Source organism: Hyla sarda, chromosome 1 (assembly GCF_029499605.1).
Source record: "Hyla sarda isolate aHylSar1 chromosome 1, aHylSar1.hap1, whole genome shotgun sequence".
In the NCBI taxonomy this organism is placed as follows: Eukaryota; Metazoa; Chordata; class Amphibia; order Anura; family Hylidae; genus Hyla; species Hyla sarda.
The window spans coordinates 381,383,206-381,409,619 of NC_079189.1; the positions used below are offsets into that span (position 1 = coordinate 381,383,206).

Consider the following 26,414-nt stretch of genomic DNA (forward strand, 5'->3'; position numbering starts at 1 on the left):
ATGTCAGCTGCTGGAATATGTTGATGCGGGGACAAATAAAGTATTTTACATTACCTATTAGTTTCATTGTGTTACCACAGGGTCATCCAGAGCAAGGCCACTTAGTGGCTCTCCACTATGGTTGATATGGTTAATGTCAAGAGACTACAACAGTTTTATCTATCAATAGATCATAATTGTGGGGGCTTTCTGTGAATTAAAACGAAAGTGTTTGCCGATAGTTTAAAAAAACACAACAACAAAAAACTTTAGTATGCACCACTATTGGGAGTGAAAATAGTGATCTATTCTACTGCTGTCAAATCTGTCACCAAGACAGACCCCTTCATAGAACAGCATTTATTAGATGCTATTTTACAGTCATGGCCATAAATGTTGGCACCCCTGAACTGTAATGAAGTATTTCTCACAGAAAAGGATTGCAGTAACACATGTTTTGCTATACACATGTTTATTCCCTTTGTGGGGTAATGGATCTAAAGCAAAAAAAGGAGGGGAAAAAAGCTAATTGGACACAATGTCACACCAAACACCAAAAATGGGCTGGACAAAATTATTGGCACCCTAACTTAATATTTGGTTGCACACCCTTTGGAAAAAATAACTGAAAAAAATAACCATCACAGGGGTGTGGAAATTTTATGAAAAACTACTTGTCCACGGGACTAAAATGGAGCAAAATCTACTTGTCCCTCATGACGATCCAATTGTCACATGTCCCTTTAGACGCCGCTGTCAGCTTTGACAGCGGCGATCACCGCATGCTGGCTATTAGCGACGGCCCCCGGCTACAGAGAACAGCCAGGGGCTGCAGAGTATGGAGCGGGCAGGAATCCGGAGCCCGCTCCATACTCCCCTGTGAGCGCCGCATACAGTCTCCCCGTGCAGATGCAGAGGACGCAGGTCTGCACGGGGCAGGAGTCTGCATCCCGCTCCATACAGACTGCAGATCGCTGCTGCACTTGTCTGGTCCGGCCCTGCTTGCCCGAAGCCGGGCTAAGGGCCGGACAAATTCACCTGCCCGGCGCCCAAAACGCTAGTCCCGGGCGTCGGGCGATAGAAATTCCACATCCCTGCATCAATAAGCTTCTTACACCTCTCAGCCGGAATGTTGGACAACTCTTCCTTTGCAAACTACTCCAGGTCTCTCTTATTGGAAACGCCTTTTCCCAACAGCAATTTTAAGATCTCTCCACAGGTGTTCAATGTGATTTAGATCTGGATTCATTGCTGGCCATTTCAGAACTCTCTAGCGCTTTGTTGCCATCCATTTCTGGGTGCTTTTTGATGTATGTTTGGGGTCATTGTACTGCTGGAAGACCCAAGATCTCAGAAGCAAACCCAGCTTTCTAACACTGGACTGTACAGTGCGTCCCAAAATCCGTTGGTTATCCTCAGATTTCATGATGCCTTGCACACATTCAAGGCACCCAGTGCAGCAAAACAACCCCAAAACATCATTCAACCTCCACCATATTTCACTCTGGGTACTGTGTTCTTTTCTTTGTAGGCCTCATTCTGTTTTTTGTAAACAGTAGAATGATGTGATTTACCAAAAAGCTCTATCTTGGTCACATCTGTCCACAAGACGTTTTCCCAGAATGATTACTCAAGTTCATTTTGGCAAAATGTAGTCTTGCTATTTTATGTCTCTGTGTCAGCAGTGGGGTCCTCCTGTATCTCCTGCCGTAGCGTTTCATTTCATTTAAACGTCGACTGATAGTTCGCTCTGACACTGATGTTCCCTGAGCCTGCAGGACAGCTTGAATATCTTTGAAACTTGTTTGGGGCTGCTTATCCACCATCCGGACTATCCTGCGTTGACACCTTGCCCATGCCCAGGGAGATTAGATGCAATGCCATGGGTTGCAAACTTCTTGATAATGGTGTGCACTGTTGACAAAGGCAAATTTAGATCTCTGGAGATGGACTTGTAACCTTGAGATTGTTGATATTTTTCCACAATTTGGTTCTCAAGTCCTCAGACAGTTCTCTTCTCCCAACTTTTCTGTTGTCCATGCTTAGTGTGGCACACACAGACACACAATACATAGACTAAGTGAACTTCTCTCCTTTTTATCTGCTTTCAGGTGTGATTTTTATATTGCCCACACTTGTTACATGCCCCAGGTGAGTTTAAAGGAGCATCACATGCTTGAAACAATCTTATTTTTCCACAATTTTGAAAGGGTGCCAATAATTTTGTCCAGCCCATTTTTTGGAGTTTGGTTTGACATTATGTCCAATTTGCTTTTTTCCTCCCTTTTTTTATTTAGTTCCAATACACACAAAGGGAATAAACATGTGTATAGCAAAACATGCCAACATTTACGGCCATGACTGTATTACTTGTACCTATCAGCCAGCATCACATGGCTGCATCCACAGCACTTCTGTGCTTGAAGGAGAGAGATATATTCACAAGGTGCCTCTCGGCAGTCAGGCCAGGGGCCATAGAAATGCATGCTATGGAAGTAAGTGGACTTTATCTTTAAAATGGTTGTTTGGTGTCCTGTACCCAGATAGGGACATCGAAGTTACTAGAGGAGGCTTCTCTCTTCTGCATTCTTATCTATTGGAGGACCTGTCCTGTCCAGTGTTTCATAGACAGAAGATATTTTCTAAGGCTGGGTTCACACCACGTTTTCTTAAATACGGTTCCCGTATACGGTTTGGAGGAGAGGGGCGGGGCTTAATCGCGGCGCCCGCACTCAGCCGTATTCGGGAACCGTATTTAATGCAAGTCTATGAGCCGACCAGAGTGAACCGCAGCCTCCGGTCGGCTTCGTTTTCGGCCGTATGCGGTTTCCCGACCGCAGGCAAAAACGTGGTCGACCACGTTTTTGCCTGCGGTCGGGAAACCGCATACGGCCAAAAACGAAGCCGACCGGAGGCTGCGGTTCACTCCAGTCGGCTCATAGACTTGCATTAAATACGGTTCCCGAATACGGCTGAGTGCGGGCGCCGCGATTAAGCCCCGCCCCTCTCCTCCAAACCGTATACAGGAACCGTATTTAAGAAAACGTGGTGTGAACCCAGCCTAAGGTGTCTTGCAGCATTTGGCAATGAGCTCCTTTTCTCTTGGCAGTTTTCTTCGCATGCTCTACCACATCCATTAGCGGAGTCTTTGGGAAGATGGTGATGAAGTCTTTTTCCCTTGTAGTTATACCGATTTACTTTTCTTATTTTATAACAGATCTCTGTCTCTAAACTACAAAAGTACAAATTGTTTTGGTTGTTTTGTGGGACATGGAAAATACATCTACTCCTGAATGAGCAACTTCAGTAATAAATTATTAAGTAATAAAGACGCCAAGACCCCTGACTGCTGATTCAGTGTCCCATGGAAAGTAGAACATTATCTGCAGACCATTAATGTAGTTGCAAATCATTTGGACGATCTCCAAATGAATACTGTTCTATAGAATGTAGCACTACTGTCACTGCTACATATCTTTAAATGGTATTTTATGCTCAGTTTAAAGGGGTACTCCGGCTCCGGCGGATTATTTATTTTTTCTTCAAATCAACTAGTGCCAGAAAGTTAAACAGATTTGTAAATTACTTCTATTAAAAAAATCTTAATCCTTCCAGTACTGATCAGCTGCTGTATGCTCCAGAAGAAGTTGAGTAGTTCTTTTCAGTCTGACCACAGTGCTCTCTGCTGACACGTCAGTCCATGTCAGGAACTGTCTGAAACATTAGAGGTTTGCTATGGGGATTTGCTCCTGCTCTGGACAGTTCCTGACACGGACAGAGGTGTCAGCAGAGAGCACTGTGGTCAGACTGGAAATAACAACTGTATATAAGTTTGTGTGTGTGTGTATATATATATATATATATATATTATCCCGTGATTATGCAAATCGTAGTAACATAAATAATTTTTTCAGTGATTTTGGTCATTAATGGCAAAAACGCATACAATAATTAACTGCTGCACCTCTAATTAGCCACAATGTGTGAACACAGACTTAGGTTTAGACAAATGGCCATCATATGCTATGTTAAACCCCATACATAAATGTAGATAAGGATGTAGCAGTGAATTTTCTTATTTTGTCTCCTGGCTTTGAGTCCATGCTTTCCCCTCAGAGAGTTTACTGAATGATCTTGCATAACATCTTCCATATGGAGCAGTTTAACAAAGTCTATTTTTTATCTCCCTTTCTGGCAGTTCCAAAAAGGAGCGGCACTGCAATCTTGTAAGGCAGAGGCCGCTCGCTAATAACAGCTCCGCGCTCTCCAGTGTTTAATTATACCAGGAGATGCCTTCAATTGGAATCGCACAACTGCACAACCTTCCATCCAAGTTAAAGTGTCATTCTCTGAGTGGTCTTCCTGGGAATAGTAAATAAGCAATGGAAATGTCCTTATGTATTTATGTTGTCACATCTTGTTGCTGGCACGTTCACAGGGGATCCATGTGATGCTGATGTGCCATTATTAGATGAACGGCGGCATTGGTAATTGTGTAGCGCTATGATGTGCCTTTCTTATTATTACTGCAGACACAGATTTGCTGACTTGTGTTCGTAGCTGGAGGTTTATAGTTGGCTGCTGGTGTTTTGAGGGGTGTCTGGACTGGTAAGATATGAAGCCCAGTCAGCTATTGCATAAAGTGGCAGGCCTGAATAGTGAGCCTGACAATGCTGATGTGCCAAGCTATTTTTTTGTCTAAAATATTTATTTTGTATGTTTAAGTTGTACTAAAGTGTTTTGGTTTTGGTCCCGTAAACATAGTTGGGGAGATATATCAAAACATGTTGAGAGAGAAAAAATTTAACCAGCAACCAATCAGATTGTTTCTTTCATTTTTCACAGACCTTTAAAAAAAATGAAAGAAACAATCTGATTGGTTGCTATGGGCAACTGGTCAACTTTTTCTCTGCACAGGTTTTTATAAATCTCCCCAATGGGTACTACATGTTAAGAGGCAGTGCCTATTTAGCCACCTGTTTTAGGCATTAGGAAAAATTGTTTTACATCTGTCCTTCTGACAAGGAGTAAGTACAGCAAAATTACCAAGATGTAAGTAGCCAATATTAGTACATTGAAGTGCCCCCCCCCCCCTTCGCTTGTTGTATGCTACCCCCCAAAAGGAATGTTTCTAGAATCTTTGAAGTCACTTGAAGCATGCCATAAGCTTTTCATACACAATCCATGAAAAATGATGAATCCCTATATTCAAATAGAGGCATATTGCACCTCTGTGGCAATGCTGATACTGCTCTGTACAGAATAGAGGTACAATAAAACCATGTGCATGATTCCTAATACAAAACTCACAAGAAGCTGATTAAAGGGATACTCCACCTCTAGGCATCCTATCCCCTATCCAAAGGATCTCCGGACCAGCCGGACCCCACCGATCAGACATCTTATCCCCTATCCATTGGGTAGGGGATAAGATGTCTAGGGGCGAAATACCCCTTTAATCTAGTTTGCAGAAAAATGTCTTAGGGGCCATCTGATCACATTGTACAAATATGTAAATAGACAGTGCAGACATCTTTGTTGTGATCTGTTTATACCTAAACCAGTGGCCAGATTGCCATGTTAGAATCGGAAAGGAATTTTTCTTCTGAAATGAGGCAATTGGCATCCACCTTTAAAGGGGTACTCCACTGGAAAAAAATTTTTAAATCAACTAGTGCCAGAAAGTTAAGCAGATTTGTAAATTACTTCTATTAAAAAATCTTAATCCTTCTAGTTCTTATCAGATGCTGTTATGATCCACAGGAAGTTCTTTTCTTTTTGAATTTCCTTTCTGTCTGACCACAGTGCTCTCTGCTGACACCTCTGGACAGTTTCTGACATGGGGACATCAAGGGTTAACCATAGCCCGGGCCCCTCCCTGTGGACCCAATACTGTAAGCCCCAGCATTAAGCGGTCCAGACATGCGCTCCACGCTGAAGTGCACTGGATACGCTAGATGCGCATAGCCAGATAACTGTCCGGAGCGGAATTAGATGTGCGCTCTAGGGTGGAGCGCATGTGATCATGCTTGCGCTCCACTGTTGGCACACATGCACACGGCCGTAGCCCACGTCACATTCGCCCAGCACCTAGGACCGAAGGGGGAGTGCGGCAAACGCTCATTTTGGCGCACTGCCGCATGTATAAAAACAGGACCACGCACATCGGGCACTTATGCCAGCGCCTCCTGGATATCGGGTTTCTCCACCAAAAGTAAGTCCTGCTTTCTTTTACCTCCCTTAGCCTACATATCTTACTTAGTCCTTATCCTTGGGCATTTGTTAACAAGTAGCCATTTGTTTATCAGGTAACCCCCCTTAGGCTGCCATACCGCTGCAAGCCCGGAGGCCTCACCTATCAGAATCCTCCATAGGTAGGCCTGCTATCTATTTAAATGTGCACCTTGCATTTAAAGGCCTTCTCTAAGTCTCATTAGTTTGTATGTCTGTCTCTAGATCAGAGGACCGGCATCCATTCATCAGAGCATATATATATAAATATGTATATGGGAACTTCCACCATATTTTTAGGTATGTAAACTAGACATTTCCCCCACAACCACTGGCCCTCTATGAGGGATGATTTCTCACATCACCTTCATATTTGTTATACAGGTATCTACCATCTATATCTTTAAATGCCAAGTATATGTCATCTGCGCTATAAGTCCTTCATAAACTTGGTATGTATATATATTCAGGGGTCTCATTCAAATATCTAATCCTCATCAGTTTAAAACAAACATCTTATACTACTATCACTTTTGTTTTCAGAACTAGTTGTTTTCCCATGGACTGCCTACATAAAGAGATGAACATATACACACCACTCCCCCTAACAAAGTGAGAATTCTGAATGCACATCATATACCTCCATGCTGTATACCTAGCTTTACACTAACGTGGGAGAAGAGGGAGATACACTTATTATATGTGTACCTTTATTTCTCTGAATTCAATCCCTGATGAGTTGTGCCACAGAATAACGGGCACAGCGAAACGCGTTGGAAATCTATTATTGTGTATATCACATGGTTCATCAATATATGTATACTGTATTTTTTTGTATGCACCTTACTCACGCGGTGATATCTGGAGGTACTGTCTAACAGGTATCTGCCTTAAGTACGCATCACTCCCCACACCTACCCCTATCCCATCCTGAAGCACTAGGGTGAGATAGTAGGATCCGGATGCTGGCTGGCTCTCTAAAGGAAGGCCTCCCTGCATTACTAGGTAGGGGGTCTGTTGACCAGCAGGGTCAGATTTCTAGGCTACGCAAGTGGGCCTACATCCAGGCATTGCACTTGAAATATTTATTATCTACAAATTGTTTATGTTCATTTTATTGTATTCCTAATAAAAGCTATGTTTTATATATTCTGTGGACCTCCTATTATACAGTTCCTGACATGGACAGAGGTGTCAGCAGAGAGCACTGTGGTCAGGCAAAGTTTTTGTCCGGAGATCATAAGGACAGTCATTACAGTAAATATTTGGCATGTTTTGAACCTTACAGACAATGGAATAACTAATAAAATAAAGCTTGCTCCAACCTTTGGTTGCTAGAGCGAGGAAACCCTTTCTCTGTTAATGCTTTGCAAGTATCTGTCATTTATCTTGTAAATGTCACCTGTTCATTGTACTTTGTTGCCGCTTTCAGAGCTTTATATGAAATTCTTTAAGTTCAACAGTAACTTAAAAAAATTAATACAAAAAAAGGACAGGTTTAAAAATGTTTTGAATGTATATACTGTATGTGGTGAATAAAGTAGCATGGCATATATTTAGCTTGGATTAGGTGGGTGTAAGAAACCATGTTGCACTGCAGCTGCAGAGGCCTTGTTTATCCCATAATGAATAGCTTTGGAAATGTAGGAAAGTGCTAAAAAAGAGAAGGAAAGTTTAATTACCCATATTGATACTGCAGAGAGAAGAATGAAAGTCTATACTGCGTGTGCGGAGATCTGTCTTTGGAAGGAATAGTCGTGATTTTGTGATGTTTTAGTTATTTTCTACCTAAAGTGAACCTTGTTAAAGGGGTTGTGCTCTGCCCTAACTTTCGCCCAAGTTCATTACTCCAAACGCTGTGTGCGGGCTTCCGTGTTCGCGGCCGCCCCCTCGTGACGTCTCGCCCGCCCCCTCGTGACGGTCGCGCCCCCTTCCCATAGACTTTTGTTGAGGGGGCGGGCGAGACATCACGAGGGGCCGGGCGTGACGTCACGCCCGGCGGCCGTGAACACGGAAGCCCGCACACAGCGTTCTGAGTAATGAACTTCCGGACGCTGTGAGCGGAGCTCCGAAAGTCAGGGCAGCACACAACCCCTTTAAGGGCACATTCCCACGTGCCTTATTTTGCTCCGTATATGCTGCTGCGTATTTTCTTTCCCATTGATTTTCAATGGCAAAGAAAATACACAGAAGCAAATACGCAGCAAAATATGGCACGTGGGAATGTGCCCTTAAAAGAAAAAAATATTCTGCTGTAGCGATCAATTCCATAACATACTGGGGTAATTGACTAATGCAACAAGAACTGTTTTACATGTCTTTTGCCACATTTATTACGTGTTTTAGACACTTTTGCACCTAGTCTAAAAAGGGGGTTGGCTTCACTAAAGTGGGTGTGGTCTAAATGTTCAAAAAGTGTTAAAATTTAGTTCTGCAATCCTACTGTCAAGTAAACCAATTAATAGGCAACCAACACAAAAAAGTAGAGAGAGAAAATGTAGTGAAAAAAATTGGCACCGGCATTTAAACGACACACATATATCCAGGTGGAGAAGGAGGAGGTAATATCTCAGCATAGATCACTAGTGGTGCATCACGTCTCAAGATCTGAATAGACCAAGAAACAAAGAAGAAAATAGAAGCCTCCCTGCAGAAGTCACCGGTGTCAGGACCTCCGTTCATACAGCTACTATTCAAGACCAGCGATCGCGTGAGTGCTCCGCTTCTATTTTCTTCTTTGTTTCTTGGTCTAAACCAATCAATAGTTGGTCTATACTTAGAAAAATGTAGACGGACAGACAGTCTAGTCTAAGAATTATACAGTTTTAGTAAATTTTTCCCGCTGTGTCGTTAGGGTCACAGGACTAGTTTTCACATATAGAGATCCATATTCCCTGCATAGTCATATTGAGGAACTGTACTAGTAGGAAAATCAACATCATCGCTACCTGCTGTATGAACGACAACAGAAAGTCACTATAAAGTAGTTTGTGTGTATGTATGTATGTATAATTTTATATATATATATAATGTGTTTTGGGCCTTCAGCTAAATTGCCACCATGTAATACTACACATCCCCTGCAGTGGCGCACTGTATCATTTCTGCATTTGGAAAACAATAACTTTCAATTTGAGGGTTGTTTTTTTCTAGGAGAACAAGTTGTATTTTGAATTATATAAAATTTTGATAATTTTAGATGACTGAAAGGAACACATACCTCTTTTATGAATCCAAACCTCCTCCTATCAAGTACCCTACATATACCCTTGTTTAAAAAAAAAAGACAGGTAAGGTTATAGTATGGTCTGAAGGGGACACTGCTATATTGAACAATCTTGAGTAAAAATAACCTGAAAAAAATATGGCTTTTAATCTTGTTACCTGTGATGGCACTCTGCCGTGAGGCAGCAGGCATAGTAACAAACCCGCCACATTTGGTGGCAAGAATCACCTACCCAGCTGTGACATCTGCAAAATAGGAAAAAAGTAAAATCTCCTTCATACGGTCTTGCTATTTTAGTACAACTCCTCTAAACCCTTCATTGTCAGCTTTCCCACAGCCATTATACATACATATACTTTACATATCTATAGGCCCTCTCTGTGACTGACCTAAACTCCTCTGACCCACTCCCTTGCAGTCCTTGGCCACTCTATTTGAGGTAGCATAGGGCAGGTTGGGGCCTCTTACAGATTGTGCATTGGAGCCCTAAATCCTGTGATCCTTGGATGCTTAGCAGAATTCAGAACATATATATTAACCTCTATAGCCGTTACATTAGAAGTTACCAGGTTAATGTTTACTAAAATCACATTATTGTATATGGACACCAGCAGAATGCAGTAGAGGTAACTTGAAATTTTAGAAAGGCAACCCGAGGAAATCCAGATTCCTGGGGGTTTGACCTCAGAGCCTGTGTGACCCTGTTTATGGTGGTCCATACTACTGTCATAAAATAGACTGTTGACTGGCTGCAGGGGAACTTTTCTACTGTGCAAAAGGTAGGTATTGTTCGGCACTGCCACTCATGTAATAATGGTGAGGATGTCCTATAAAGTTGCTTTGTCTAGTAAAGTACGGTGGTGCTCATTCTGAATAGTTCATCATGTGCATATCCAACAAATACAAAGAAAAAAAGATGGCGACTCACCCGATCTTCATAACATCTTCTTTATTGATCAATGATACTTACATCGTTGGCGAGGGGGGGGGGGGGGGGGAGGGGGGGATGGGACATGCAGGGGGTACAGAAGAAATGAGGCTACAGCAGCTGTTTTGCACTAGTTGTGCTTCATCGGGCCTCTTTAGAGGCCCGATGAAGCACAACTAGTGCGAAACCGCTGCTGTAGCCTTATTCCTTCTCTTTAGAGGCCCGCTGAAGCACAAATAGTGTGAAACGGCTGCTGTAGCCTAATTTCTTCTGTACCCCCTGCATGTCTCCCCCCCCCCCCCCCTGTCACAATGTATTGTTGATCAATAAAGAAGATGTTATGAAGATCGGGTGAGTCTTTTTTTCCTTTATATTTGTTGGATATGAACTTTTCTACTGTAGCTTCGGTGTGTGACATTATATAAATAATGTACTGCAATGATTCTCTATTTCTAGATAATTCTTCTGTTTTCAGGAGAAATTTTCCTCTCTTAACCTACGTGGTCATCCCAACCATTTCCCCATATCTGTATATAACCTGAGCACCTTGTGGAGTCCTGCAGTTTAACACTGTATTGACACTCAGAATTGAGACTGTCCTAGTTATTAGACAAAACCTGTACCTGCACTTCACCATGAAACTGCAGAGAGACTGCAGTGCTGGAAAACATCTAAGAGTGTTTTCTAGAACGCTTTGACCTTTACTTTCAATGATAAACGGCCATATCCGCAACAGGTGCTCTGCTAAGATTGTGACATTTATGGCTTTATAAATCTTATGCAACTCGTGGAAATGTCATATTTATCTCATTCCATCTCATGCACATTGTGCTGGCATTAATATAACACACATTCATTCGCCATCGTGCGGAAGTCTCTGTGTTTTAAGTATAGTCTGTTTAAACTGCAGCCAAAACAGTATGTCTTTGTTGTCAAAGCCCTGCGGGGTAAACATGACATTATATAAAATCATGTTCTAAAATATTGTCAATAAATATTAGCCTTATGTAAGATGCTGAAGAAGAGAGGCATTCCTCAATAACGTGTACACAATGCACTGGGGGATTGTTGATCAGGAATGGTTGATGCACCTTCCTTCTGTGTGACAGCAGCCTGTGGCTGGTTACTGAGGCGTCACTTAACCTAACTAAACATTAGTTTTGGTGAATACACCAATGTTATTGTGAAAGTTCCCTGTTCTAGTATATAAGGGATTCTGACAAAAACCTGCAAGACATGTCTAATAAGTCGTGTGAAATGTCAATTTGGTTGGGTCATGTAACAAACCATTGGGGACATTTTAACCTCAACTTGTTGGCTCTGTTCACATCTGCATTGGAGATTGTTTGAAGACTCTGTTGTACAGTCTGCCTGATTCAATAGTATTCAATGCAGCATTATTCTTACCAACAAGACCTAGTGTAAGTCAATTGGGGTCACTGGCACCAATGGTGTCTGTCAAATTTTCTTCCATATCTAAAAGTGGAAGAACACAACCTTTTTTTGGATTAGGTTCGGCACAAAACCCTTGCTTGAACTTAACTTTAGACCCCTTTCACACAGCAGTATTTTGATAAATATTTTACATCCATATTTTTAAGCCAAAACCAAGAATGAAATCTACTCAATGAATTTTTTCCAATATCACATTTTGTGATCTGTTACAGTGTCGGTACTTCTATCTCTTTACTGTTATAAGTTGTTTAAATATTACATCACAGTGAAGGTTTGGGATCTTATCTTCAGTTGTACAATTCTCATGGCTGTCACCACTCGAGCATTGGATCTTTGCTGACAAGCTGAAAACATCCATGTAGAGTACACTGTGGATTATCTGCAGTGCAATGGGCATTACCACTGGTAGGGCTTTTTTGACATGCGTGTTTATGGTTCTTGTATTTGTATGTGTTTGAACACACAGACACACTCTTCGGGTCAATTGATACTCTTTAAAATACCAAGTGACGTGACAATACAGTAATGTATTTGCATTAAAAATTAGTTACCCTAGGAAAAGCATCCTAAATTGGGAGCAATTCATGAAATAGAATACAGCAAGTAATGTTAGTGCGGAGACTGCTAAGGATTGGATAGCATAAATGCATGCTCGCAAGAATCTGCAAGCCTGAGGCACAATGAGGGAATGGAAGTTCCCTACTGTGTAGTGCTGGCAAGTGGCACACATGCAGGGCACTTCTCCCAGGTGCCCAAGTGAACAGAGAAAAGCAATGTAGATAAACGGAAGTCTAAAACTGCAGATATTACTCAGACATGAAGGCTATGATAGCTTGTACGATTGGTGGGCTTTTATTTTTCTTTTTTTTCTTTAAAGCAACAGATACCCTGTAAAGCCTTTTATGTACCTTCAGTGAAGAATAAAAATTCCTAGCTCGTAAATCCACATGTGCCTTTCCCCATAAAAACAGACATTTTTTGTTGCACAACTCTCCTTTTACTTAATTTACTAACAAAAAGTCACTTTTGTTTGCCATGTCACAGATACCAGAGAGTGAATAGGAGAAACACAGGAAAGCTGCAGCCGGTTACTGTCACCGTTTCCACAACCTAACTAGCCTGCACTACACTTCACTGTCTCCTTTGTTTGAGCACTCCTGCAGACTGGTTGAATCAGTGCCAAGGCAGTTGTATTACAGGACCCTACGCAGTAGAAAGTTCTCTTTACAGGCACATAAACGGCTTGTAAATCTGTGTTTCGGGAAAATGTTCAAGCTATTTTAACAATCTGCTTGTGCGATTGAATCAGCAGAGAGAAAGTATAGGGCTGCAATGTTTTGAGGTGGAATTTCTATGTGCTGGTCCCAGTCCGCAGTGATGACCCATCCAAACCAGTAATTTGTTGAGTAGGCATTCCCTCGTGTCCAGACGAGACCAAAAAGAGACCACCATTAGAACATCGGCAGCAGTGAGGTGACTAGTGCATTTATTTCACTTTAACAACTCCCTTATACCCGAGGGTATACCATTATTAAAAGTGATGGTATATGGTTAGTTCACCTATCTGACCCCACTGATCTGGCATATCCTTGTAATATGCCCAAAGATTATGCCACAGGACTCCTCCTTTAAGCCATTTTTTTATGTACATTTCTCACTGACCCCAGCATGTCTGGTTAGTTGTTGGTTAATTATGCCTTTATTTTAGTCATCCCATAGGTTCCACATGACAGACTATAGATAAGCATGGTAATCTCTAAAGCATAGCCGATCTTTCTCTTCGCACAGTGATTAAGTTACTTGAGACACCCTGGGGGTATTGTGTTGTTGGAAATAGTTGCTAACTTGATGCTAAAGCTTGCAAAATGTGCGTGTTGCTTTGGGAACCCTGCTATGGTTTATTGATCCTGTGCGCAATACCTTATTTAATTAATACCTCAGCATTTTGGCCACGGACATCAATGACGTCTTTGGACAAATCTAGGCAAAAAGCAGTTTCCTGATGGCCGCCTGTAAGTGCATGCTAGATAAGCATTGCCATGATAATGTAATCCTGTGACCAGTATCTCCTCACTGCTGGCCAGGGATTGATTTATAGGACTGTGTTCTGTTTGGAGAGAAAATCTCAGCCCCATCTTATTTCCTGACTAGTTTATATAGTCTGTATATTTTATATATCCATTCTGTATTTTATTATATCCTGTATGTATCCTATTTTTGTATATAAGCTGTATGTAAACAAAACGGTACACAACTGACCTATCATACTTTATTTGTTCAACCTGTTTTTAAAAGCAAATGTTAGAAGTGAACAAATCTGTGCCCAGACTGGTATAGAGTAGAAAAAACTGAGCAGATTGATGTATATATATAGTTTTGTAGGAAAAAAATCATTAATTTAAATCCCTGCTCTTTCTATACTTGGGAGTCCAGGGGTGGTCCTGCTTAGTAACTGACAACTATCTCAGTATACACATACAGTAAAGTGTCTAGACCTGATTTGTTTCTATAAAGCTATATATTTATAGCTTTATAATATACTACCTGCAGATCAGACACCACAGGAAACAGAATCTTATCTACAGAAGTACCTAGATTTTGCATAAATGGTACAAATAAAGGAATGGCACAAAGGAATGGGCTGTTCATTAAACACCCATAGACATTTAAAGGGGTTATCCAGGAAAAAAATGTTTTTTATATATCAACTGGCTCCAGAAAGTTAAACAGATTTGTAAATTACTTCTATTAAAAAATCTTAATCCTTTCAGTACTTATGAGCTTCTGAAGTTAAGGTTGTTCTTTTCTGTCTAAGTGCTCTCTGATGACACGTGTCTCGGGAACTGGCCAGTTTAGAAGAGGTTTGCTATGGGGATTTGCTTCTAAACTGGGCAGTTCCCGAGACACGTGTCATCAGAGAGGACTTACAGAAAACAACAACCTTAACTTCAGAAGCTCATAAGTACTGAAAGGATTAAGATTTTTTAATAGAAGTCATTTACAAATCTGTTTAACTTTCTGGAGCCAGTTGATATATATAAAAAATTTTTTCCTGGATAACCCCTTTAATAGCTGTGCATACAGCATAGCATTGCAAACTACACTGTTTCAGCTGTTCACAGCTTGGGGTACTGCCCTATATACTAGGGATCGACCGATTATCGGTTTGGCAGATATTATCGGCCGATAATCACGATTTTGGGCATTATCGGTATCGGCAATTACCTTGCCGATAATCCGATAATGCCCCGCCCCCGCACCGCGTCGCACCCCCCACCGCACCGCACCGGCCCCATTGTCTCCCCCATCCCCGGTTTTATAATTACCTGTTCCCGGGGGCCGGGGTCCACGGTACTTCTGGCTCCTGCTGCTTCCTGCGTTACGCTGTGCGCAATGACGAGTGACGTGATGCGACGTCAGTGTGCACAGTGACAGCTCAGGAGGACGCCACCGGAGCCAGATGTAGAGTGGACCCCGGGCCCCGGGAACAGGTAATTATAGAACCGGGGATGGGGGAGGCAATGGGGCCAGGGCGGTGCGGTGGGGGGTGCGACGCGGTGTGGGGGGGCGGTCGCGGTGCGGTGGGGGGTGTTCGCGGTGGCAGTGATAGGACTCAGGAGGACCCCCGGACAGGCAGGGGGAGAGAAGCGGGTGGCGGTCTATGGCACCGCAAAAGCCGCTGCAGTTCATTGATTTAAAGCGCCCGCTTTAAATCAATGATCTGCAGCGGTGTCGCGGGGGGATAAATAGCCGATAACTTATACCGATATTCCGGTATAAGTTATCGGCTAACGGCCCTAACCTCCACAGATTATCAGTATCGGCCCTAAGAAAATGATATCGGTCGATCTTTACTGTATACACAACACCCATTAATGTCTATAAAAACTGCATAAAACGGCCTACTGTTTATGGCATCCCTTTTTTTTTTTTTTTGGTTGTCGCAAGCAAATCTAGATCAAAGAGGAAATGTTGACCAGTTGTCTATAGCAACCAATCAGATCGCTTCTTTCATTTTTCAAAAGCGCACATATATATATATATATATATATATATATATATATATATATATGCGATCGGTTTTCTTAAATCTCAACCTATGAATTTTTATTATTAGAAAAGAGAGGATTGTTTAAACGTTTAGTTCAGCAGTATGTCATTAAGCTTGGAAGTAGCTAGCTCCTCCATAGTGATTTTTTAACTATACTATACTGTATACATGTATTTATGTATTAACAAACAAATTAAAGCAGTTTTATTTGTATGCAATGACCTCATGCCTTTGAAATCGGAGAATGTGAAATTGATACAGAGGCATTACTGAATATACAGGCACGTGTATAGTATCAGAGGCATAACTTACAGCCCCCCTAGACCCAGTGCAAAATCTGTAACTGTGCTCCTAACCTACCATGGGCCAGTTATAATACTGCTGTCTTTTTATGTGGCAATGGGTCCATTGAGCCCCCTTGGATGCCAAGGCCAAGTGTACCCTATAGCTATATTCTAACAGAAGGTTCTGAGCTTTTAATAATACATTACCAGTCTACAATACATACAGTAGGTTGACGTTGAGTGCAAGTTCCAGACAGTAGCATGAAAGGCCATGTTAGGATGACTTTTCAATGTATTGTAAGTTCTGCTTCTATCAAAGTGTGAGTGACTCGCTCATATGATCGCTATGAAAAAAATGAGTTCTGTTATGAGGGTAGCGTCACACGTGTATATTTTGCTGCATATTTTCTGCAGCTGACTTTGCTGCCCATTGACTTTAATAGGTAGGAAATGTGTGTTTTTTTTTTTTCTTAGCCACACATACTACATGCAGGTATAGCAGACAGTCTGCTTCAGGGCTGTCTCTAAAATGCGGCTTAACTCCTTTGGCCTGTTCTTAGTGGCTGTTGATTAGACGTAAGCAAAGTATATTACATATGGTATCTTGACAGTAGTTTTTTTCTTTAGATCCTGCTGGTTTTGTCAGGATTTATTGGCATTCTTCTGTTTGTGGTGACTGGCAGATCATACTCTGGGATCGAACAAGTTGTCCAGTCCTGTTATCTTATGACTACAGGGATGTGGAATTCCTCTCAGTTCTCAGTTCCGGGCAAGTGAATTTCTTTGACATTTAGCCCTGCTTCTGGCTAGTAGAGCCAGCCAGACAACCCGGAGGCGCTCGGAGTGTATGGAGCGGGCTGCTGATTTGAGCCCGCCCCATACCCTTTAGATCGCCGCTGTCAAAGTTGACAGCAGCGTCTAAAGGGACAAGTAAATGCTCCCTTGTGGGCTAGCGGTATGGATCGCTGGGAGGGGGGGGGGGGGGCAATCCACTATGAAGGTAGTAGGAGGGGTAACCTCTCCTCTCCTTCCCTGGCTACCGTGGATCTGTATTTGATTGAGCCTGCCTGGAGCAGGCTTAATCAAATAGCACAGATCTTACAGATCAATGGAGTTCAATAGAACTGCATTGATCTCTATGAGTAATCGAATGATTCCTTCAAATCAAGTGTTAAAAAGTTTTTAATAAATGTTCAAAAAACACACATTAACCCCTTTTTATATTAAAAATTCACATCACCCAAACACATCAAATTTTAAAAAGTTTTGTATTTTAAATTAGTAAAACATGACGGAAACTAAACAAATTTGCTATTGCTGTAATCAGGCCGGCCTAAAGTATCAAAATACCATGTACATCAGACCACAAGGTGAATGGGGTAAAAAATAAAAACCCCAAATTAGCATTTTCACCTCACAAAAATTTTTTTCTTTGTTCCGGAGCGTATGTTATAGAAAAATAAAAGTTGTCATTACAAAGTACAATTGGTCCCGCAAAAAACAAGCCTTCACATGGGTCTGTAGATGAAAAAATAGGAGTTATGGCTAATAAAAGGCAAGGAGGAAAAATGTAAAGTGCAAAAACTGAATAACTAATAAAGATCTTTTTTTACAGACTATTTTTGTTAAAATTATTTTGTGTACCAGGATAAGTGGATTGTCATGAGGGAAAAGTAGATTTTGCTCCATTTTAGTCCTTTTGGACAAGTAGATTTTTATAACCTTTTCACACCCCTGGACTAACACTGGTGTCTGATGGAAAACATGAAAACTGAATCAAAACAGGCACATTTAGGGTATGTTCACACACTATATTTTTGCTGTAGGAATATGAGGCTGAGCCTTATATATCTGTCGCCATGAACGTTCTGTGTTTCCACAGGAGATTTGCCCCATTGTCATTTAGTGGGTTTAACACTCATCATGTCCCATTAAAATAAGTGACATGCCGTATATTTCTATGGCAGATAATTTTTTTTTCATTGCATGTGAGTGAAGTTACAGAAATACATTACGTTTCACATGCTTAGGATCAGATTCTTGTCAGACCTGAAATGGATTTTGGCGTTGAATCTTCATCAATCGTCCTCATATATGTTATTCTGACCCAAGGAACATATCCTTTATGGTGGAGGTTTGAATTCTCTTCTGGTAATGCCATTCTTCAAGTGTGGTTGTCTTTGGAAATTATTCTGGGAAATACTATGTTTGGGTTCTAGGTCACTGGTATACGTTGAGATACCGGCAAAAATGTATGTGATTTTGCCCTGTCTTTCTAAATCTCACCTATTATTCTGGGCTCCAAAGTGTTGTCTCTGGAGTACAAATGTGAACCCCATCTAAATCTGTAAAAGTCCCCTGAGTGACTTTGACAAACCAAAAACACAATTTAATATTGGTAAAAGATAAAAGAAAAAGCAAAAGTTTTTTTTTTTTTTTTTTTTTACCGGAGTTGTTCTGTATGTAGCATGCAGTCTGTTTCCATTTATTAAAACCTTGTTACAAGGCTTCTGGCTCTTAGAGAGTTAAAATTATCTTTCAACCGCCTTCTGTATAATTCCAGTGGGAACATCATATGTCTCATCTAAATCAATTATCTTGTGCGTTGTGCACACAATGCTGTATTCAGAGCAGATCACGCTTCTTCATTTGCTGCAGGTTTTAAATAGACTAAATGGGTAAAATAACATATAGATTATATAAATCCAGGAATCCATCTATATGTCTTAGCTATAGTATTATATGTAATAAAGAAGTACTTTCCAATAAGACAAAGTAATGCAGCAGAATTCATAATCGGTCAAAGTTTTCTACAGGGCCAATTACGTAGGTGGAAATTAAAGGGGTACTCCGGTGCTCCAGGGTTCTGAACATTTTGTTTAGAACACTCTGAGCCAGAGGCCGTGGTAGTGATGTCACGACCACACCCCCTTGTGCTGTCACGCCACGCCGCCTCCATTCATGTCTACGGGTGGGGGCGTGGCCGTGATGTCCCGACGACAGCCGCAGGAACCCGGTGTTTGTTTAGAACATATGTATGTATAGTATATGATTGGGGTAAGAATACAGTGACCCCCCCGACCTACGATGGCCCTGACATACGATAATTTCAACATGCAATGGCCTCTCAGAGGCCATTGCATGTTGAAGGCAGCATTAACATACAATGCTTTTTTATGTCGGGGCCATCGCATAAACGGCTATCCCGCAGCGCAGACTTCTTCAGTTGCCACCGGATAGCCGTTTACAGTGCCCCGTGTGCTCCAGTGATGATCACTTACCTGTCCTCGGGGCTCCGGCGCGTCCTCTTCGGTATCCCCTGCATCGTCGGCACTCTCCATCGTCATCACGTCGCTGCGCACGCCGTCCCGTCATCCAATAGGAGCGGCGTGCGTAGCGACGTGATGGCGGAGACGGAGAGCGAGGATGCCGGGGAAGCAGAGGCCTTGCCGGAGCGTCGGGGACACCCCGGGGACGCGGCGACAGCGATGGAAGGCGACATCCCGGGCAGTGGTGGACAGCCGTTGGCTGTCCGGGCATGCTGGGTGTTGTAGTTTTGCACCATCTGGAGCTCCGCAGGTTGTAGACCACTGTCCTATACTTGCCATTGCACGGATCCCTCGACATACGATGGTTTCAACAAACGATGGTCCATTTGAAACGTATTACCATCATATGTTGAGGGACCACTGTACATGCAAGAAGCCTTTAGAAAATCCTCAGCATATTAAAGTAGCAGCTGTTTAATGCAGATTTGGGGCCCTTCCAGATGGGGCATTCCACTGCTGAAAAATTTCCCGCAGACAGATACCCAGCCCCTTTCTTACGGCATATTTCCTTACAAACTCACAGCATATAGCCCACTTCATGTTTGTATGGAAATACTCTCGTGTCAGCACACCCTAAGACTGTGTTTCCACTCAGTTTTTTTGCTGTGTTTTTATATTTTTAATTTTTTTTTTTTTGGAGATTTTGGTCAGTATTGTTAACAAACCCAGAAGTGGAACTAGCAAAAAGAAATGATTTGCATCTTTTTCTTTGTTTTTTTTATTTATTTATTTATTTATTTTTTACCTACTCCTGGTTTTGCTTTAAAAAATAAGATAAAAATACTCACCAAAAGGAAGCTCAAAAAATTGAGTGGGAACATAGCCTTACCTTAACTCAGAAGCCATGCAGATGTTCACATCCCACATTAATTCCAAGTGCCTCTAGATTAGTGTTAACTGCTAAGATATCTTCTACATTGTAGAATGGTTGGGACATCCCAAGCAAATAAGGGGCTGTCTGCATAGGATTTGACCATTGCACCTCAATTGTTACTATTAAAGAAAACTTAAAGGGGGACCCAACTGGAAAACTTTTTTTTTTTTTTTATCAACTGGTAGCAGAAAGTTAAACAGATTTGTAAATTATGTTTCTTAAAAAAATCTTAATCCTTCCAGTACTTATCAGCTGCTTTTATGATCCACAGGAAGCTCTTTTCTTTTTGAATTTCCTCCCTGACTGACCACAGTGCTCTCGGCTTACACCTCTGTCCATTTTAGGAACTGTCCAGAGCAGGATAGGTTTCTATGGGGACTTGCTCCTACTCTGGACAGTTCCTAAAATGGACAGAGAGCACTGTGGTCAGGCAGAAAGGAAATTCAAAAAGAAAAGAACTTCCTGTGGATCATACAGCAGCTGATAAGTATTGAAAGGATTAAGTTTTTTTTTTATATATGTAATTTACAAATCTGTTTAACTTTCTGGCACCAGTAAATTAAAAAAAAATTTTTCCAGTGGACTATCCCTTTTAAGCTTTACTATCACTGCTCTCCAGCTTCAGGATACTTTTAAACTTTGCGGGCAATCTCGTTGCCCAAGACCCGTGTGATCACACGATTTCCTGAAACTCCCATGCAAGGCTATGGGAACTCCGACATGGGAGTTCCCGGAAACCGTCTGATCACAAAAGTCTTGGGGCAAGTCTCAGGCGACAATATTGCCCTCAAAGTTTAAATGTATCCCACTGCCGGAGCAAAGTGATAGCAATGCTTTAAACCACCAATAATGCCCAAACCTATAGAAAGGCAACAACACAGGATGCAACCTGGGCTATGTTCTGGCACTGTTAAATGAGCATTTAATCAAATGGATATTTGTACATTGTTTCTTTGAATTATTTGGGCAACATGGTGTTGAATGGTCCCAGTCACTGGGATACTCAGTTACTTACGGTATTTCGGCATGTGGCCAGAAGTATAGAAAGTAAAGAACCACGTGTCACATATAGGATCTTTGGCAAGACAAATAGGAAAGACTGTGTATTTCTTCTTGTAAGCTACACTGATCTGATTAAACCGGAGCAGGTGGCACTGATAATAGAATTTAGATAGAGTTTGTACCCGTTGGAAAGATTTTGGTCAGCTGACTTGAACCCCTCTTGTCCAGACCTTCTTCCTATCACTGAGTTCCATTAATATGTCAGGAAACGGGATGATCTGCTTAGGTGAAGCCTGGCGGCATTATTGTCCAGATTGCATAGAAAATCAATCCCCGGAGAGTGCAGGTTTCCCTTACACCTGAGCAATTACAGTGGAAAAAATAGTAAATCTGCCTCGTAGGAATACTCTGGCATGGCACAGTGTGAAGATTGGAACGTTCAGCATTCTAGAAGAAAAGAATGCTTATCACAGTAGCATTCTTATTACTGTTATACCGCTGTTACTTTGTTGTTGGTGCCAATAATTCACAGAATAAGTAGAAATATTTTGTCCTACATTGTGACTTCTAGGAAGTTTGGATTTTCCCATAGTGCGGTTATTATATCTAGTCTTTCCTCAAGCTGACAGTAGATTTGCTGGCCTTGCTACAATTTCTAATTGGAGTTGCAAAACATTTGCAGTCTCTGCATTATTTATGAGCAATAGGGGAGTTTGCTTGAAATACAAGCAGCTATGTCTACATACTCATAAAGTAACCTTCTTGGAGATAACCAGAAACGTGCAGAAATCTGAAGTATATACTTAGCAGATTGAAAGACATGGCGGACATGGATTCTCCCTCTTGACTTTAAAGGGGGTATTCCATGAAATAACTTTTTTTAATATAGATCAACTGGCTCCAGAAAGTTAAACAGATTTGTAAATTACTTCTATTAAATAGTCTTAATCCTTTCAGTACTTATGAGCTTCTGAAGTTAAGGTTGTTCTTTTCTGTCTAAGTGCTCTCTGATGACACGTGTCTCAGGAAATGCCCAGTTTAGAAGCAAATCCCCATAGCAAACCTCTTCTAAACTGGGCTATTCCCAAGACAGGTGTCATCAGAGAGGACTTAGACAGAAAAGAACAACTTTAACTTCAGAAGCTCATAAGTACTGAAAGGATTAAGATTTTTTAATAGAAGTAATTTACAAATCTGTTTAACTTTCTGGAACCAGTTGAGATATATATATATATATATATATATATATATATATATATATATATTAAAAAGTTTTTTCCTGGAATACCCCTTTAACGCTGTCACTTTATTAGGTACCTGTGACTAGTAAATGGCAGAAGCTTTTTTTTTGTTCTGTGAAGCATGGGCTCACTTGTCACAGTTGAAGTGCTTATTTTGGGTGCCATCTACTATATAAAGCAGGACTCATGTCTTGTGGATTTGACTAAGGTGGGCTCCTTCTGCACTCAACTTATTTAACTTTACTATTTTTACTGAAGATAACCTTCAATCCGTAACCAGATATTTGGGCCCTTGAAGGTGTACTCCTTCGCTCAGCGTTTGGAACAAACTGTTCCAAACGCTAGAGCCGGGAGCACGTGACACCATAGCCCCGCCCCCTCATGATGTCATGCCCCGCCCCCTCAATGCAAGTCTATGGGAGGGGGCGTGATGGCTGGCAAGCCCCCTCCCATAGACTTGCATTTAGGGGGCAGGGCTATGATGTCACGGGCTCCAGCCTCCAGCGTTCGAAACAGTCTGTTCCAAAGCTGAGCAGCGGAGTACCCCTTTAACAAAGTGCTCTTTATGTTTGGAAAATGCACAGTTCTAATGTTGGAGTACAAATACTGGTAAAGAAAAGTGACAAGGCAAAAAAGATCTACTGAACACCATCAGCTTATGGTCCAGGCCTTCTGTGCCATGCTCACATACAGTATTTTGAGACTTATTTTGAGATTTTCAATTATTTATTATTAAAACGATCCATAAAACTTGTCAAAAAGTTCCACAAAACAGAATTTTTGGGGGACAAAAAGAGACATAAACAATCGTGTAGCTTTAATTATTCTGTACACGTCAGATACCTATAACAACACGTGATGACCAGATTTCCTAAGGAAATGCCAATGTCTGCAAAGCCACTATTTCAACATCGGAATCTTAAAACTTTTTTTTTTTTTAACTGCCCAAAAAAGACTTGTGATCTAGTGATTATTAATTTCAGATTTAAAGTAATGGGTAGCAGAATATATGCTGCAAAATATTCAGCAGATACTGTACGTGTGAACAGCATCAAATATGTGCAGGATTCTAGATGTGTGATTACACTCTTAGGCTAGATTCAGACTATGGAATTTCCGCCTGCAATTCTGCTTTGAAATTGCAGGCGGAAATTCCGCTTCCTAAAATGTATAGTGTAGTGAATGGTTTTCCATTCACAAATTCACACTTCGGAATTTGTGAAGCGGAATTTGTGAACGGAAAATCCGCTTGGAAATTTCCGCCTGAAGAATGGCGTTGCTCTTTCTTCAGGCGGAAATCCACGCGGAACACATTGCAGTGTCCGCGCGGTCCTAGCGCCGACTGGTTCAGTCAGCGCTTGCCGCACTCGGAATCTCCAGGCGGAAATTTTCGGCCTAGCCTTAGGGTAGGGTCACGTGTGCTGTATTTTGATGCCTATCCTCTTTAGCTAATTTTGATACCCATTGACTTCAATAGGTAGGAAGATACACTCCAGCAAAATACACCACATGTGACCCCACCCGAAGGCCATGTTCACACGGTCAAAAATGTGCTAAATGCCTACCTGGAAAACACAGGCGGATATTCCTCACATTTCAGTGAGTCCTACTATGACCACTAGGAAATGTGCCATCTCATAGACAGCAATGCATTTCCGAGTGGAATCCGTAGAAAGAATAGACATCTATTCTCTCTGGGAATGCTGGAATTGGGATTTCCGCGGTAGAAACATTTGCCACAGAAATTCCGCTGTGTGCACAGTACAGCAGAATTTAATTAATATCAATGGGACTCTGTTGCAGTTGAATCTCTGAGTAGAATATTCCTGTGGAATTCAGCTTGGAAATTCTGCGGTGTGAACGTAACCTCAGGGTAGGGTTATGTGCTGTATTTTGCTTCCTTTTTGCTGCTGCATGTTTTCCTACCAATTGAAGTCAATGGGTAGCAAAATCAGCTTCAGAAAATATGCTGCAAAATACGGCACGTGTGACCATTACTGTGAGGCTATGGTCCCACTTAGCACTTATGCAGTGTATTTGATGCTGCGCAAAATCTGCTGCCCAGTGGGAAATTCGCTGCGTATTCCCCATTAAGCATACACATAGGGCTATCTGGCTGTGGCCCTGCCTCCAAACCTCACTGAAAACACGGCTGTCGCCAGGTAGCTCCTGTGTGCATGCTCAACAGAGAATATGCAACGTTTTTCCCACCGCGCAGCAGTTTTTGAGCAGCGAGAAATAAGCTGCGCAAGCGCTACATGGGACTGTACCCTTAAGGTGTATCCCCAGCTAATTGGTGTTGGATCAACCTCCGGTACCTTCACCATCATGTATATAAAGAGAACATTGCTCTGGTGTAACACTGCATCCCCTCTACTGTTTTTCTGTGTGAACAATGGCCCCAGCCAACTGCCCATTCAGAGAACTGCATTCTGCCCCATTATCTTGAACAGTTCTACACTGCGGTTCCCTGTTCAGCAGGGTACCAGGGGTCGACCGTGCAGGGACCACAGTACAGGAAGAGCAGTGCTACACCAGCTGGGCGACTTCTTTAATCTTGTGATCTGTGGGGGTCCTAGAGGTCAGACCCCCACAATCATAAAGTAATAGCATAGTCTAGCTGTTTGCCTTCACTTTTTAACGATAGTAATACATCTTCATGAACCACAATGTAAAAATAGTATAATGGAACCAGTCTGATGGAAATGTTATGATGCCTCCCAGGCAAACAAGTTTGTAGATTTTTAATATAGCCAAGAGAATAATTAAATGGGTGTTGGTAAATCATTATGTGCAAACCCTTGTGAATATTTATAGCAGGTATCACAGATTAATGGGCTGTATCATTGTGTGGGGCTGCCATGGAAATGCATAACGTTGGCATAATAGGCACATGTATACAGGGGGTGAAATAGGAGGTGTCAAGGAGCTATTGGGTTTGTATTAACCATATATATACAGGAAATTGAACAATTTCCCCACAGCTGCCACAAGGTCATTTGGAAGGAGGGGAGTGGGACTGGGGACCAGACCGACCATAAGATTTAAAGGACATCTGCAGCGTTATAACATTTATACCCCATCCACAGGATAGGGCATAAGTGTTTTATCGTGGGGGGTCGACCGCTGAGACCCCTTGCGACCTCCTGAACGGGGCCCCTGCATTAGTGCTCAGTGAGAGCGCTAATGCGTGTAGCGTCGACCAGGAGAGGTCGATGGTACGCCCCCTCCCCATACAGTTCTATGGGAGAGCTGGGGAGGCACGAAAGCTGCTTCCAATAGAAGGCTTGTCGGCCGCAACATCATGCTCTGGCCGGCACACCTCCTGCATGGGAGAGCCGCAGCCCTCTGCAGGAGATCATGGGGGGACCCGCGATTAAACACTTATGCCCTATCCTGTGAATAGGGGATAAGTTGTTTTCGGCGGCAGATGGCCTTTAATGTCATCCGTTTGCACCCGGTTTATACTATCTGTTATTACTTCTGAGCATGCTCAGAAGAGGTGAAATCAGCAGACTCCTGCAGTGCTGTCGGACTACTACTACTCCCATCATGGAACAGACTTGTTTCCATGATAGGAGTAGTAGTTCCCCCAGCTGCAGGAGTCTGTGGGTGGCTGAGGAGACTACATTAGTGCTTGTACTACTAACCACATCATGGAACAGTGTCTGTTCCATGTTGGAGGCAGTAGTATGGGGCTGAGGGATTGATCGCACCGGGTCTCACTTCTGAGACCCGATGCGATCAGAAGTTATTAACCAGGGGAGCAGATGGCATGTTCTGCTCCCCTGCGATGTAGATCATGCGCATTTTT

The 26,414-nt window shown here is 42.1% G+C and overlaps 1 protein-coding gene across 1 annotated transcript in view; it reads left to right on the plus strand.

Annotated features, from left to right (window-relative positions):
• Positions 1 to 26,414, plus strand: part of DAPK1 (death associated protein kinase 1) — a 147,138-nt gene that overhangs the window by 18,165 nt on the left and 102,559 nt on the right. The gene's annotated exons all lie outside the window — the stretch shown is intronic.